This window comes from Tachypleus tridentatus, chromosome 9 (assembly GCF_004210375.1).
Source record: "Tachypleus tridentatus isolate NWPU-2018 chromosome 9, ASM421037v1, whole genome shotgun sequence".
Taxonomy (NCBI): Eukaryota; Metazoa; Arthropoda; class Merostomata; order Xiphosura; family Limulidae; genus Tachypleus; species Tachypleus tridentatus.
Window position 1 is genome coordinate 114983895 of NC_134833.1, and position 17465 is coordinate 115001359.

Consider the following 17465-nt stretch of genomic DNA (forward strand, 5'->3'; position numbering starts at 1 on the left):
CATTTTGGGCAAGAACGACAATAGGAAGGGTGAGAACCATTGCAGTTGACGCAATGTGGGTCCATGTCACCTTTATAGGCATCGTGGTTCTTGCCACCACAACGAGCACATGTTAGGGAACCACGATATGATGTCTTTGAGTGGCCGAACCTCTAACACTGGAAACATCGGAGAAGATTTGGAATGTATGGCCGTACTCTGAAAATTAGATAACCTGCCTTGATGGTGGCAGGTGCACGTGATGATGTAAATGTCAAAGCGAAAGTATTTGTTGGCAGTGTAACTCCATCTTTGCGAGTGGAAATGCGCCTCACTGCAGAAACTCCTTGAGTGGAGAGACCAGTGAGAATCTCTGACTCAGGGATGTTCTTCAAATCCCTCTCAACAATAACTCCTCGTGATGAATTCAAGGTAGCATGAGGGGTAACCTCAATAGGTATACCCCCAATTGCTGTTGAATTCAAGAGGAGTTTACTGTGGTGGGTTGTGGATGTTTCAACTAATATATCTCCAGATCGAAACTTCTTTACTGACTTTAGAGAGCCAGCAAGACCCTTTAGTCCCTTCTGAATAAAAAGGGGGACAATTGCCCTAAAGGTTTTTCTGAAAGAGAATGTAATATCAGAAAATGAGGTACGTTTGTTACAGATGTTGAAGAGTTCTGCTCAGAGTCTTCATGACGTGGTCGCTATTTTATATAAATTTTTTGAAAGAGGATTCACAAGAAAAAAAAATTTTGGTACCCACTGACCCCACACACCATAGAGCCCTACGAGGGGACGCACTATACCCAAACACCAGCTACAGGCACAATGTCCACAACACCCGTTGAGAACTTCCAACACTGGTACTTGGTTGACTCTAGCCCAAGTGGACCAGCCGATTGACCCAAGGAGGGCCACCCAAAGGCCGCCCGTTTACAGGCCAAAGTAGTGTGTTAGGGTTGGACCCCTCAACCACCAGGATCCTCTTCTCCCTTTCACGGGTCGCCACGCAGGCAAACACGTGGGTGGATGTTTAGGTCCCAGAGAAGGTATCCAGACAGAACAGAACCTTCCCTGGGAGGTCCCCTCACCACGTACAGGAATCCACACCGAGGAGTCCTGGAAAAGGGAAGTTGAAAAATGAATGTCAGGGGAACCTTATATGTGTAAAAAACGGCTCGTTTGGGTTGAGAATATATTTTACGTAGAGGAGCGAACAACGTTTCGACCTTTAGTCATCCTTTGTGAACCTAACGATGCCGTTTTAACATATATTTCTCTACAAGTGGGTTTTCTCGACATCACTGATTATTATTTCATCAGGGGAACCTTCTCCTTTATTCCAGAGGTTGGTGTCCCACAAGGAGGGGTAATTAGCCCTATTCTGTTCATCAATATGCCCTTAAATCACCCAAACTTGGAGTATGCATCACAATTCACGGACGATATTGTGGTCTGAAAAAGTGCTCCCACCCCATCCGTAACAGCGACAAATCTACAACTGTTGTTAGATAATATTGAAGAATACTGTCAGAAATATTGTGTTAAACCAAACTTACCAAAAATCAATAAGTTACATTCACAAACAAAACATAAAAGAGATCCTTCCAAATTACACACGAGCGAAACACTTCTCCAGACCACAACAAACCTGTTAGATTTAACCTTCAATACGAAATTAACATGGATGAAACATGCAAATAACATATTTAAAAAAAAAACTAGAGACGCACAAGTTATGCAAATGATCTAACCGGCAAAAACCAAGGAACCTCACCAGACAACATAATGAAAACCTACAAAAACATATATACAATCGAATATGCATTTCCAGTATGGTTAAGCATAGGACTGAAACACATAAATAAAATACAATCAACACAAAACTTAATAATTACTGCAGCACACAAAGTCTCTTGTGGTACATTGTGAAAATTTATGTACAAATATACAAACCACAGCCAACAAACTCTTGCATAGTTCTCTTAATTACTTTTTAAAAAATTGACAAAAAAAAAGATCTACACTGTGAACTTGATCATGACTATAAAAATGATGAAAGTAGACCAAAGTATTAAAGTTAAAAATACATTTTATAATCTAAAAATTTTCAAATTTCCTTTGTGTAACCTGCGAAACCTCCTAATTAAACACCATTCGTTTTCAAACATTCCACACCAAAATTGTGAAACAATCACAGCTATAATACACTTTTTGTTCTGCTTCTACAATAAGAAAATGTGAGATTGTGTGATTATTACACATTTAGTTAATAAACTATAAAAATTCAGAATGACTATTTCAGTCACATGTAATCTAAAATTACACACGAATGGTTTACGTTTTGTTTTTTTCAAATTCAAGTGCTTCACTCACATCCTGCTTCCTTCCAACCAACACACACACATACTGTTGTTCAGCTTTTTTAACGCGCCTTGCAAGTTTATAAGTCTTTAATCGTTTATGATTGTTTGTTTGTTTTTGTGGAATTTCGCACAAAGCTACTCGAGGGCTATCTGTGCTAGCCGTCCCTAATTTAGCAAAATGAAAACACTCAATGAATCCCAGTAAATACACATTCTGCTCAACTTGTCATAACTGTTTGGATTGATATATTTGACAACAGAAAAACATCTTATTGAAGAATGCTTGTTTGTTATTGGATAAAACAATATAGTTTCATATAATATAGTACTGGTAAATACAAACAAATTACTGTTTAAAACATTGAAAATAAACACCAGCTAACAAACCAACACTAAGTATACAATTAACTTTTAATGTATTCTATCCATTCATCCATCCAATATTTTCAGAAACCAAAACAAATAATAAATATACTGTGTACATAAACATATAAATATAGCTCTATATACAACTCAAGCAAAAAAATGGTATTATTAAATAGGACAAATTTACCAAAAATTTATAAACTGATTTTATGGAAATTGTTTGGTTTGCACACAAAAGGAACTTGGAAACTATCTCCCAAAAACTCAGCAATAAAGGTATGGACAGGTAAGTTACAATAAACTATTTTGTGGAAAAAAAAATGTACCCCACAAACAAAAAAATTACAATGTACTGTGCAGATAAATATCTTTCTTTGTTATAAAACAAAAAAACATTCCACAAAACTTTATTTCTTCAAACTGAAAAACATCAACATCTGACACAACCAGAAAAATAAGTATGTTATACAGTTTCTTTGTAGCAGTTATAAGTTTATAATGATTAATAAAATATTTTCCAAACACACACACACACAAAAATAGTTCTGACTTGTTTTATTTGAAATCTACTTATAAATATTATGTTTTAAAGTTAGTTTCTCTGATAAATTTTTATTATTAACACAAAAGCATGAAAATATTATCAAGTTTTATAACCTTTTTAACTAGTGTTAAAATCCCAATTGAGTTAAATGGTTTTAGCTGTTTCTAGAAGTGTAAAACTAAGCATAAAGAAGCACTTCATAGTTCGAAACGTCAAAGCAATAAACACATATTTACACTAATTATTCATGTCCACAGTAACATACTATTCTGAAAAAAAAATTGCCTATGGTCAAAACAAAGTAATACAAAAGGCTGGGACAAGAAACAACTAAATGTTGAACATTCAAGAGTAAGCAGTTTGAATCATGATGTGACCATTGAAGTCCAACCTGACAAAATGGATTGCAAACAACTGTGAGTTTTTATGAAAACATTTAAGAAACACAGAGGCTGATACCTTACAGAAGTTTCCACCATTCATGATGGTTATTAGCTTACAAATATTTTGAACCCTTAAGACAACTGATGGTCACAGAAAATGTTAACCCTTATCACTAATCTCTGTAACTGTTGAAGGCCTGTGCAAGGGAACTTGCACTATCATAAACAAATTGTTTTACATTAGTTAAAAGGCCACTTTGACTTTTTTTCACAACAAATAACAAAAACAAAACATGAAAGTTTTTTACTCACTATCTAAACATGGCTATCTTTTGCTAGAATTTTATATTGTTCTGTACCCTTTTTATTTGTCTGAATCTCTTCAGTATCTGATATGATACATGATAGGTATTCCATGAATTAAAAAACAACAACTACATGATGTAGTATTGTATTTGTACTAACATAAAATAATATGCAAATCACGAGAACTAAGCCTTCTGTTTACAATCCGTAACAGGAGTAATGTTACAAAAATTCTTCATTAACAAATGTTTACTAGTAGTTGTAATGCTGTAAACATCTACAAGTTTGGGACCTTCAAAATTAGCATTTCATGTAACAAACAAATTAAACAAACAGAAGGAGAAACAGTATAGTGCTGGAGAGAAAAAAAAAAACCTTAATGTTTAATTACATCTCTCCCATGAGCAGTCAAATTTATAAATGAAAAAGCATGAATTATATTAAAAAAAAGCAACACTTAATGACTGTAATTATGAAAAAAAAACGTATTCAAAAACGTGAACGCAAGCTTGACAATGAATGTGTTTTAAGAATCATTAAATTTAAAGCCATTCTAGCATGATCGTGAAATAGTATAAAAAACAGCCTTTGTTAGCGCTCCATAGACACGCTATATGTTTGAAGTTAAGCACAAAGCTACAGATGATCTGACCACTACGGGTATCGAAATCTAGATTATAACGTTGTAAGTCTACACACATATCGCTGTGCCACTGGGGAAGGGGGCTCTATGCACCAAGTAACAAAATTAATAATGTTATCAACAAGTACTTGGGCGTATAAAAATAATTTTCTGGATGTTACTAAACTATGTATCAGTGTGAATTAGATAAAATATTTGAATGAGCTTCCATTGACACAATGATTATTGGCAATCCAAAAAGTTTGTTTTCTACTTATAAAATCTACAAAATAACTAGTTTTGTCACTGGACTACCATTAAAGTTATTTTTTAAAACATATATATATTTATATATTCTGTTCAATGATGTAATAAGGTTACTGAGTACAGGGCCTAAATTTGTGCACAAAGCAACTCGAGGGCTGTCTGTGCTAGCCGTCACTAATTTAGCAGTGTAAGACAAGAGGGAAGGCAGCTAGTCATCACCACCCACCGCCACTCTTGGGCTACTCTTTTACCAACGAATAGTGGGATTGACCGTCACATTATAACGCCCCCACGGCTGGGAGGGCGAGCATGTTTTGGCTCGACTCGGTCGCGAACTCGCAACCCTCAGATTACGAAGCGTACACCTTAACGCATTAGGCCATGCCAGGCCTGGTGTGAAACTGTCCTCGTTTTCTTAAAAGGAAATTTTTTTTATTGGAAGTAAAAAAACTGATATATAAAATATTTTTACAGACTCATCTTGTGTTATCCCTATTACTAACAGTAAACCTTCTTGAATTTACAATTGAAAGCAAAAAGAGCTTTGAGAAAATGGCTGTATCATGCTAAAAATATCCCTGGAAAAATGTTAATTTACCATATTCAGTGAACTTCCTTCAAAGATAATAACAGCTGGGGCAAAATCTTGCTATTTGCCAATCAGATATTTAAGGGGGAAGATATACATACAAACGTGATCACCAAATGGGAATGACAAGGGTTGTAAAATTTGTACAAGGATTATAATATAGGATGGGAAATCAAAAGATGGAATCTCTAACACAAAAATGTAAAAATGTCTTAACTGAAGATAAATAGCGATGTATAAATAAACTTCTGTTTAATCGAGATTGTTAAATCCTCATTCTTCATAATGACCATTATGAAATGATTCAAGCAAATAACTCAAAATATTCAAATATCCTGTATCATGTTAAAAATAAAATTAATTTTCTTTTTCCTTCACAATAACTGTATTTAATAACACATTAGGACATATGATTGTATGAACAAAAGAAAGAGGAACACTAAAAAATTTATCAGACAAGGATACATTGCTACAGCTGTACCAAACTATCCTTAAAACATCTCAAACTGAATGTTATGAAATAAAATATAATGCTACAATAATAATGTATGTTGAATAAAGTTGTAATGTTCTTCCATAAAAATAATTTTACGTCATTATAAGCAGAAGTATTAAATGAGAGGAACATCTTGATATTGTATCATAAAAATTGTCTTCTTATTTTAGTTGTTAAAAACAAACAGTAAAAAAGGCTGTAGATTATATTCATCACGTTTTTATGACCTACAAATGAAATGATGTCTGACAAAAGTACTTGAGTATATATATCTAGAGTTGCATAGTAAATGTTACTACAAAGAACTGTGACTATACAGCAATATCTGTAAGTCAAACACAGCCTATAATAAAAACAATCTACAAAACATTTTTTGGAAACTGTGTACTAGTCATTCTGTTAACAACTGTAACATTATTTCTTAACTTAAAAAACAACAATCAACATCTCATTGAAGTATGCTTGTTTGTAATTGGATAAAACAATATAGTTTCATATAATATAGTACTGGTAAATACAAACAAATTACTGTTTAAAACATTAAAAATAAACACCAGCTAACAAACCAACACTAAGTATACAATTAACTTTTAATGTATTCTATCCATTCATCCATCCAATATTTTCAGAAACCAAAACAAATAATAAATATACTGTGTACATAAACATATAAATATAGCTCTATATACAACAAACAAAAAAATGGTGTTATAAAATAGGATAAATTTACCAAAAATTTATAAACTGATTTTATGGAAATTGTTTGGTTTGCACACAAAAGGAACTTGGAAACTATCTCTCAAAAACTCAGTGACAAAGGTATAAACAGATAGTTACAATAAACTATTTTGTGGAAAACAAATGTACCCCACAAACAAAAAAAAGTGCAATGTACTGTGCAGATAAATATCTTTCTTAGTTACTAAACAAAAAAACATTCCACAAAACTTGATTTCTTCAAATTGAAAAACATCAACATCTGACACAACCAGAAAAATAAGTATGTTATACAGTTTCTTTGTAGCAGTTATAAGTTTATAATGATTAATAAAATATTTTCCAAACACACACACACACACAAATAGTTCTGACTTGTTTTATTTGAAATCTACTTATAAATATTATGTTTTAAAGTTAGTTTCTCTGATAAATTTTTATTATTAATACAAAAGCATGAAAATATTATCAAGTTTTATAACCTTTTAACTAGTGTTAAAATCCCAATTGAGTTAAATGGTTTTAGAAGTTTCCAGAAGTGTAAAACTAAACATAAAGAAGCACTTCATAGTTCAAAACGTCAAAGCAATAAACACATATTTACACTAATTATTCATGTCCACAGTAACATACTATTCTGAAAAAAAAATTGCCTATGGTCAAAACAAAGTAATACAAAAGGCTGGGACAAGAAACAACTAAATGTTGAACATTAAAGAGTAAGCAGTTTGAATCATGATGTGATCATTGAAGTCCAACCTGACAAAATGGATTGCAAACTGTGAGTTTTTATGAAAACATTTAAGAAACACAGGGGCTGATACCTTACAGAAATTTCCACCCTTCGTGATGGTTATTAGATTACAAATATTTTGAACCCTTAAGACAACTGATGGTGACAGAAAATGTTAACCCTTATCACTAATCTCTGTAACTGTTGAAGGCCTGTGCAAGGGAACTTGCACTATCATTAACAAATTGTTTTGTATCAGTTAAAAGGCCACTTTGACTTTTTTTCACAGCAAATAACAAAAACAAAACATGAAAGTTTTTTACTCACTATCTAAACATGGCTATCTTTTGTTAGAATTTTATATTGCTCTGTACCTTTTTACATTTGTCTGAATCTCTTGAGTATCTAATATGATTCACAATTGGTATTCCATGAATTAAAAAAACAACAACATGATATAGTACTATACTTGTACTAACATAAATTAATATGTAAATCACAAGTACTAAGTCTTCTGTTTACAATCAGTAACAGGAGTAATGTTACAAAAATTCTTCATTAACAAATGTTTACTAGTAGTTGTAATGCTGTAAACATCTACAAGTTTGGGACCTTCAAAATTAGCATTTCATGTAACAAACAAATTAAACAAACAGAAGGAGAAACAGTATAGTGCTGGAGAGAAAAAAAAACACCTTAATGTTTAATTACATCTCTCCCATGAACAGTCAAATTAATAAATGAAAAAGCATGAATGATATTTAAAAAAAGCAACGTTTAATGACTGTAATTATGAAAAAAAATGGATCTTAACATATTTTTCATGAAGTATGTATTATTCACACAAACAAAGTAAATTATATTACCTTATTATTAACTGCAATGGACTATTCCACTAAAACCTCTTTGCAAAGGCAAAGTATTTAACTACACCATCTACCAGATAGTGGGGTTTATTTAATGTATAGTACAAAAACTGTTGAAAATTATACCCCATAATAACCTGATGATGTATCATTCATTATGAGCCTAAAATGCACTTTACAACATAGTTAATAATTATTTTATCTAATTAGTCAATTAAAATTCAACCAGAAGCATACTTATATGACAAGTAAAAGGCACAATTTTAAATGTTTCATAAAAGCTAAGCACAACTAACTTCTTTCAGTATTAAATTATCAGAGAAACATGTCAAACATTATTCCCATTTTTAAAAATCTTTAAAAGTTCTTTTCCTATTTGTAGACTATCCTACCAAACATTTCTTACAAGCATGAGATGTGAGATTTATTTCAAAATAAACTGAACACTGGCTTTCAGATAAGCAGCACGTAAATGGGTTTAATATTAAGTACAAACCAGCTGCCAGCTCTAAGTGTCTGATGTAAGTAGAGGATGAAAAGTCTGTTTATACAATGATAAACAAATTATACTACTTTGTAATATCACTACAGACATATTTGTTTTGTATATGTAACAAACAAACTGAATTATTCTATAGTAGTAACATCATATGCTCTTCTGCATTAGTTTGGTAAACAACTCTGTCAAATTATTTAGCACCACAAAACAGTCACCTTATAGCAACATCAAGGTACAGCACAGTGACAATCATTTAGCCACTTTTTCATGGTTGTGGTAACGTTTGTTTGTTTTTAGCATCTCCCACTATATTAGAGTATACCATATTGGCAGGGTAACAATCACATTACCATTTTTATTTCCTTGTCATAGTACTGTGTTTTTCTAGTGTTTGCCATTAGGTTGCAGCAGTTGTGGTAGAGTAACAATCATCTGGCCATTTTTGGATTATTACAACACAATGTATTAATAGTTCCCTTCATTATGTTACAGCATACCAGTCAACTATACCTAAATTATTGTACATAATACTAATTGTTCTCTCCTGTATTGTCTGCTTACCATTTTACTTCACCACATACCATGTTGGCAATTTTACTTTGTATCCACATGATGATGTTTCTTCCAGTAATAACTGGGACTACACTTGAAAAACTGTATCATGTACCATTCTAAAAATCTCATAAAGGCCCTTGGTGTTTGTTTTGAAAACACATCTTTACAAATATTGTTTATACAGATGACTCTCTCAACACAACTATATCAGTGTGTTGAATCATAAAGACAGTTTAGATCTATCACAGCTGCTATTTATTAGACCTCAAGGTTTGTTTATACTCTAATATCTGTTTGTAATTTTACAATTAGTTGTTAAGTTATATTCAGAAAACACAAGGAATTCAGTTGTGTCACAACAACAGTTTATGAGATGATTCAAGTTCATTATTTACTATCTGTATATTACATTGAGACAAAACAGTTATGAGCTAGCTATTAAATATGGAAAATTAGAAGAGAACTATAACACTGATCCATGTTTAATGTCTTTTTTTTACTATCTGTGTTACGATCACAATTTAATTTTATATCAAACTTCCCTCAGTATCACACTCTTTCCCTATTCTATAACACAATAAATGGGCTAAACAAAAAGTGATTTAAAACTGAGAAATAAAGCAATACATGGGTCAAATAATTTTAATAATTTTGTGCCATAAACGTTTTTGTATCTCACAAAATTTTAAAACTATATAGCCAAATAATCAAGAACTGGTCAATATATTTTGTTAGAAATAAGTAGAGAGTGCACTTCTTGGCCTAATTTCCCTTTATGGCAGACATTAATATGGAAAGCTCTGCTGCTAGAACTATCCATTTTTTAACAAAACTGTGGTAATGATAAGAATCTTTATATTTTATTAATGTTAACTGAAAGCCTGGTTCACTCACTTCTCAGAATAATTGATATCAATGTTCTTGACATTAAACAGTCACATTTTACTAATTCATTAAACACACAAAAAACTGAATGGATACTTTCCATCAAGCCAGTAATTATAGGAAACCAAAATATGTAACAAAGGGAAGAATTAAGTACAATTATACTAATCACTGTTTGATGTTAACTGTCTGAGCTGTTTTAGGGCAGTTTCTACCAACTTCTTCTTGTCTGCTTCTCTCATCCTTAATGGAGTAAAGAACATTAATTCACACTAAAAGTATGGATAGATCAAATTAATATTTTAAAAAAATAGTAAATTATATCATTAAAATTGTACAAATCCTTTTCATTCACAAGCCTGAACAAGACCTACCAGAAAAAAATAAGACCCTTTACAAAAATGTTGCATTATTTGAAACTTGTATTTTTTAGCAATAATTTTATTTCTAAAACAACTTGAAAGGTAGGTTATACACTTTTCATAAATAAATAAACTTTGGTTCAAAAGCATGCATTATAAAATATAAAGTGTAAACACACCATTGTAAAGTAAAAAAAACAACAAACTTTTTATCTTTATAACACAAATTCATCAATCAATCAACTCTTTTACAAGTCTGCACACACACAAATTTGCCCGAAACAATGTTTTAGGTAACACTGCATAACAAATCATTTGCTACTAGAGAAAACTCAAGTGATTCTTGGTAATTAGATAGTTTAGGTTTCAGAAATATGTAATCAGAATTTGTCTATCACCTCCAGATTTTAAGATACTGTAGTGTCTCACTACTTTATTAACAATATGTGTAATACCATACAATCAGCTCAGTTCAATAGGTTTATACTGTGAAATTAAGTTTACATAGAAAGTTTAATGGACAAAAGTAATACATTTTTTGATAACTTCAAACAGTAACTGTATTGTATTGGTGTGAAACTCCATATGTATTGTTTATATGTGCTATTTGTTCTTGATAAAATTATAATGACTTGCACCAATTTTGCTTCATTCCCATGCTCACCTTTTCTGCCCAGGAACATTTGAGGAGTCCCTCAACTGAGCTTAAAATGGGCAGAGTGATACACCTCTCTCTCAACTGCTTTTCACTCACTCACTCAGTTGGTTACTTTGTCTGGCTCTGTGCACATTCAAAACAAAGTCCATCTTCCTCACATCATACCTGTGATATGATCAAATAAAATCAAAATTTTGTTTTTAAAATATTTTAAACTAGTTCTCGAAACATAATTCTTTTATACTTTTTTGGAAAATTATTTCATGTACTGACTGCTTTCACTTCAAGTAAAGTCCAAAAAACCACCTAAACAGTTTATGCTACATTTGTGTTGAACAGTTTCCAAATCTGGCTTCACACAGTGGCTAAATCAAAGAAGAGCAATTGTGTCATTGAAAATTTCAATGATACATTGTGAGCCCAAAGATCATCTAACTTACTGTTATTTTTGCATTAATATTTCTGCATATTCAGACAAAACTAAACAATACACTAAATATTCAGAGATTACATCTGTGATGAAACCAGTACCTCATTGGTGTGATTTTCTTGTGTCACATCCAGCAGCAAAGTGGGAAACAGAAGTAATACTGCAAAAAAGACAATGAATCATCTTTACTTCCTTCATTTAGTAATTTTACCCCTGTGGCATCTCAGCATAAACTGCCTCATCTGATCACACAAGATGAGCTAAATGATCAGATTTGTGACTTGTTTTATACTGAAACAGCATGAGGAACTTTCATTTACGGCAATGGAATTTATCATAAAAGTCTTGCTTCTCACGACAGCATGCAAGATACTTTGTGTTTCTGTACAAATGTTGATGCACTAACTGAAGAATCAAGTAGTGATTATACTTTCAAGAAAGAAAACATTTCACCAATTCATCTAAAGTTAGTGTGAAAACTGTGCTTTTACATAATGGGAACACTGAGCCATTGGTTCCTGTTATTAATGCTGTGAACATAGTAGAACATGCAGCTTATTCCTGAAGCAATCAAATATCCACTACTGTTAAGTCTATAAAGTGAGTATACCAAACACTGTCTGTCTGGGATAGCCGATATCATAAAATTCATTTAAAAAAAATGAATGGCCAGTGAGAGAATTATGTTCCAGAAAAACAGAAAGTTGAGTTCCAGCTTTCAGTGAATTATTAAGATATGTTTCTTCCCTCACTCCATCAGTCTTATAAGTTTCAAAAAGTTAGTGAAGTAAAAACTAAAAGGTCGTATTTTTGTTGGGCCACAGATTTGGGAAGTGCTGATGACTGGTGATTTGAAACATTACTCAGTCAGAAAGAACTTACTGCAAGGAAATCACTCAAACTGGTTATTAAAATTTTCTTTGGAATTTACAGAGATGAAAACTATGTTGTGACGATTAATGATATCCCTGAGAACAAGAGGAAAACTTGGTCCAAGATGTCACTAAAGTTACACTTTTTACACTTTTAATTAAGTTTCTTATCAAATGATCTTGGTGCAGTGAGCAATAATCTTGGTGAGCACTTCCCTAAAGTTATGTCTATAATAGAACAGTAACATCAAGAAAGACAGTGGAATCCTATCATGATGGAAGATTACTATTGATTCTTGTAGCATGAAACTAACAACATACATAAAAGATGCAACAAGTCAGTCAGGTATTTTGTAAAAAGAAATAAAAAATAATACCATGATGAAAGTTTTAAATATAGCTTAAGTGTATTGTCAGTATATAATTACATGATGTTTTTGAACATTCTTAAATGCAATTTTTCATAAATAAATAAAGTTATCAGAGAGAGTTATTTTCACAATATATAAAGATATTTAGAATAAACCTAATATAGCTCAAAATCTAGAGGTGATCAGTAATATTCAACAATTTTTAGAATCAGGATCAACAAACTACTCATGAACAGTTGTATTTTTATTGTAGTGGAGAAGCTTCTTTTGTGGACAGTGTAACTTCTAAACATATAATTACTGTGCAAAATTACTCAAACTTTACATCTTTCTTAAAAATTACTTTGATTCAATGACTTCAGGATATTTCAACACATAAACAAAAAACATGAATTTTATCTCATAACTAAAAGCTGGTAGTTAAAATCATATATAACTTCTGTTATAAAGAAGCTTACACACAGAACAACCTTAAATATAAAATTTTCAAAATTACTTACAGATCAACCTATACAAAATATATACTTCATGATATTCCTACAAGTATCTATATTCTTAGTTATGCCAACTAACAAGACATGCTTTAACAGATATGAGGTGTTCTTTCATTACAAAGAGCCTAGACACCTAGTTATCACAAAAAAAAAGGTTAAGGAAAACTATCGTATTTATATGCAAGAAAGTATCAATTAATTGTGCAAATTTGTGGTAAGCACTGTTAAATATATGAATAAACAAACCTTCTGAATTTAAGTGGTTTTCTACTAAATGAAACTAATTATGGCTAAATTAACTAACACATTCATGATCATTAACTTCAAAATGTAAAACAGAATTTTAGTTATAAACATTATACCATAAATTTAAGATTTTATTTCTATCTACCTACGAAAAATAAACTGACTACACAACAGACATTCAACTATTATTAAACTCTAGACAGTAAAAACTGATTCATTGATAATTATGGTATTAATACAGATAATTCTCAAATTTATATGAAAAACGGCTCATTTGGGTTGAGAAAATATATTACATAGAAGAGTGAACAACGTTTCGACCTTCTATGTAAAATATTTTCTCAACCCAAACGAGCCGTTTTTGCATATAAATTTCTCAACAAGTGGGTTTCTCGACATCAGAGAATTCTCAAGTTATGTTTAATGTATTACTATGATAAAAAAAATCTTTGAAGAGAAACTTTTTGGTGATAAAATCTACAACTGTTTCCAACTTCTGATCAAAACAAAATATCTATATAGTTCAAATAAAAATTAAACAAGAAATGAATATTATGTACATCTAACATATCACCATACTTATTATGATTAGAAGGTATTAATGCATTTGTCATGGTACCCTCAATGCAAGCAAATTTTGTGCTATAATCCCAAACACAAGATTCAGCAAGCTTAGGAGGTTTAGTTTTGTTCTAAACACATATCTTAAGATAACAATGCAAAATAAACCTTGTAAACAAATATATATATATATATATATATAAAACAATTTAACCAATACTAAAAATAAACTAACATTAAAGAAAGAAAAAATAAAACATTACTTTATTTAGAGTCTACAACTATTTATCATCTTACCTTCATTCTTTCTAAATTTGTATTTACACATGTTAAAGGCCAGTTGAGAAACTAAATAAGACTTAACTTTTAATTTAAAAAATGAAACTTGACATCTTGCAGGACAAGTCTTGGAGAAAGACATCAATAGTTTCAGGTATCTTAAGGGCAACATATGACTAGGTAACTAAACATACAACTTTTAAGGTGGCTATATGTTTTCATTTTCTTTTTTTAAAAATCAAAACATGCATAATAATTATTGGAAAGGCTAACAATTTATAATAAAGCAGTATAGAGTGACATTTAAAATTAACTTTGATTACTTTCATGTTCCACTTACTTTTGAAGCAGAACTACAGCAACTTGTGGGTTTACCCTTAAGTTCTAACTATTTTCTTGTCCATAGTCATGAAAGTAGGTTGCCCAGTCCCATGTCAAGAAAAGATCTAGAAGTTATAAGAAAATATAACAACAAAAATTCTACAAGAAAAATTCCAGTGCACCAAAATAAAGTAAACTGTTATATGTAAATTAACTGACAAAAATTACAAGAAAAGAAGGAATTGTACACCATAAGTCAGAAAGTAATAATAAGAAATCAATTTTATTGAAAGGAAACTGATGGACTCTGCGACTAAACTAAAATAATTGGAAGATGTGATATGGAAAAATATATGTAACTATTTTACTTAGTAGAGTTTCCACAGTTAATACATCTTTAATTATGTTTATTTGTTTGTTTTTGAATTTCATGCAATGCTACACGAGGGCTATCTGCATTAGCCATCCCTAATTTAGAAGTGTAAAACTAGACGGAAGTCAGCTAGCTATCCCTAATTTAACAGTGTAAAACTAGACGGAAGTCAACTAGCTATCCCTAATTTAACAGTGTAAGACTGGAGGGAATTACGTACTTTACATTCACACTTAGACACAACTAGATATCATCTGATCTTAACATTAGAAACAGAAGGTGTATTTAATGGCCTAAATATAAGCATTAGGTGTAAAACATTATTGTAACAAAGGCTTAGTTGAAACACTACTCCACTGAAACCCTTGGTAAATAAAATGCTATCTAACTTATCATGGTGCAATAAGTGAGCCTAGGGTATTATTTGTTTTATAATTAAGCTTAAAAATGTACTGTGCAATAGCTTACTCTCAGCTCAATAAAGACAAAATATCAATTCTAAATCTAAATAATTTCTGAATTAAATTGTTTTGTTGTATCACCAAAGTTGACAAGAATAAAAAACAAACCAATAAATGTATGAAACATTCACAACATAAATACCATAGTTGACCTGACAATATCAATTGGTAGTTTTGTTACAAAACAATGATATAAATTGTAGACCATTACTATTAAAACAAAGAAGCATGACACAAACTGTTTATTATATATATGAACACAAGAGGGACATTTAGTGTTCCTTCTACCACACACATTATACTCTTTAACACTGTAAATACCTGACAGCCATAAAGCTTCTTATTTCCAAAGAATGCAACATGTAGATCTTCAATGTTTTCAGTTTACTATAATGTTTAGTTAAAATAAAGTAATTTCAATTTCAAGTCTATCTCATGCTACGTTTATCACTTTTATAAAGTACTCATAACTTGTTCTTAATGTTTCATGAAAAATTCAAAATCTTCCTATTAACAGTAAGCAGAGCCAATCTTTATACATATACTCAAAAAGTGATTTAGAAAACTGTAACTTTTATCTCTGTATTTCTATAGACTGATGGAACCATTTTGGCAAATAGGTCTGTTCAGATACCAATAACTTTTTTGAATCTATTCAGTGTTACACAGCGTGGCTTTCAAATGCATCACTAAACTTTTGGAAAAGAAATATCAATAACTAACATACTGAGCAAGAGCAAGAATTTAAACTGAACAAAATACACTATTCATTTCAAGCAGGCCAAACTAGCCTAACAATCCTTTGACTGTTTATGAACATGTAAAACTGAATGAGTGCTTAAATCTTTATCAGTGCAACATATAACCCAATAAAGGTGACATAAAATATCTTTACTCGATTGACTATTCTTTTTTAGGATAATAAAGAGCAATGATTAGTAGGGCACATTACAAGTACAGATGTTGATGTCATTTATGTAAATAATAACAGAAGACATTCCTGTCATGTTTATATGTACATAAAAGAGTGTGTGCATTACATGAAAGATGGCAGTGACAACAGTTAAAAAAATGTTAAAACAGTTTTCACAGAATAGAAAAATAAAAAGGAATGGGAATTACAGAAAATGATAATGTGAAGAAATATATAGGAAATAATACTAATATACGGGAAATAAAAAAATGAATAGAAATATAGGTGATATTAGTATGTAGGAAACAATCCTAATATATGGAAAATAGAAGCTGAGCCTTGAATACAGTACTGTAGTCCATATATAGAACAAGCAAAGCAGTGACAGCACCAAAACAGACCAACTTAATGTCAGCAAACTTGTTCCTGTGAATACCAACATGACCAGTTAATCAGAAAAACTGGATGTGAATAGAAAATAGAAGAAAAATAGGCCAGCCAGTGTTGAATATTGGGAAAATAAGGTGAGAATTAGCACAAAGTGATTCTCTGACCAGTGGAGTGAAGAGAGTTGGTATAAATAGAACAGTGAGTGTACTGTGTAGCTTCAATATCATCCAGAACAAAAGAAATACCACATAACTTGACAGTGAGCACAGAAACTGTGGAGAGGATATTGTAGAAAACAACCTAGCTGCAACAAACCATAGCAGATTCAATAGACTTAACTGATTTTAAACCATCTGTATAACTGGGAATTAAAGAATGGTTCAAAAGATGTTTGGCAATGAAAACAGTACAACCAAATGGAAGTATCAACCTTCCTCAAATGACTCAGAGAAAGGTAACAGGCAGAGGTGGTAATAAAACATAGTGTGGTGGGCTGATTGATGGAAAAAGCAACATCAATCTGTGACATACTGAACTCAGTCAGCTTCACCTAAAT

General features: G+C 31.3%; 1 long non-coding RNA gene across 6 annotated transcripts in view; it reads right to left on the bottom strand.

Annotated features, from left to right (window-relative positions):
• LOC143226117 (uncharacterized) overlaps positions 1-17465 on the bottom strand; it is a 33785-nt gene that overhangs the window by 5075 nt on the left and 11245 nt on the right. The window contains exons 3-6 of one of the 6 annotated variants that reach the window (XR_013014351.1): positions 14792-14897; positions 11730-11788; positions 11205-11363; positions 8132-10421 (exon numbers count right to left, since the gene is read on the bottom strand). This is a non-coding gene — a long non-coding RNA (uncharacterized LOC143226117). Of the gene's footprint in view, positions 1-8131; positions 10422-10444; positions 11364-11729; positions 11789-14791; positions 14898-15927; positions 15996-17465 lie in introns of those variants that run through there. The other 5 variants (XR_013014349.1, XR_013014350.1, XR_013014354.1 and 2 more) reach the window with 5 other exon arrangements.